We start from the raw sequence: 432 nt of genomic DNA on the forward strand, positions 1-432 counted from the left end.
AATTGTACACTATTTCAATGACAGACATTTTAACAGCCTAATGGAAAAAAAGCCATTTCCTTCCGTTTATGGTAAGTTTTGTATTTAGCTGACGTCAACTTTGTGCATGCACCACCCCACGGCTAACTGTACTTAAAGACACCAGCAGGGAGCACTTTCGCCATCTCTCCCAGTTGAGGCAGGCAGGTTTCATCACTCAGCTTTGACGTTCGCCGCAGTAACAGTGCTGACAGCTGCTGGCAACACGTCACACCTCCGGCACCCTTTACTCGCGCTAACTGCCCCGCAGCGGCACGTGACTGAAAACAACCCTCCAACTCCCCGGGCCGGGAAGCCGGCGCCTTCCCCCCGGGGACCTGCGCCTGGGAAGTCGGAGGAAGGACCCCCCCGCAGCCGGCTGCGGGCCTTGACCGCCCCGCTGCCGCAGGCCGG

The sequence above is a fragment of the Pygoscelis adeliae genome, unplaced genomic scaffold (genome assembly GCF_000699105.1).
Source record: "Pygoscelis adeliae isolate BGI_AS28 unplaced genomic scaffold, ASM69910v1 Scaffold83, whole genome shotgun sequence".
NCBI lineage: Eukaryota > Metazoa > Chordata > Aves > Sphenisciformes > Spheniscidae > Pygoscelis > Pygoscelis adeliae.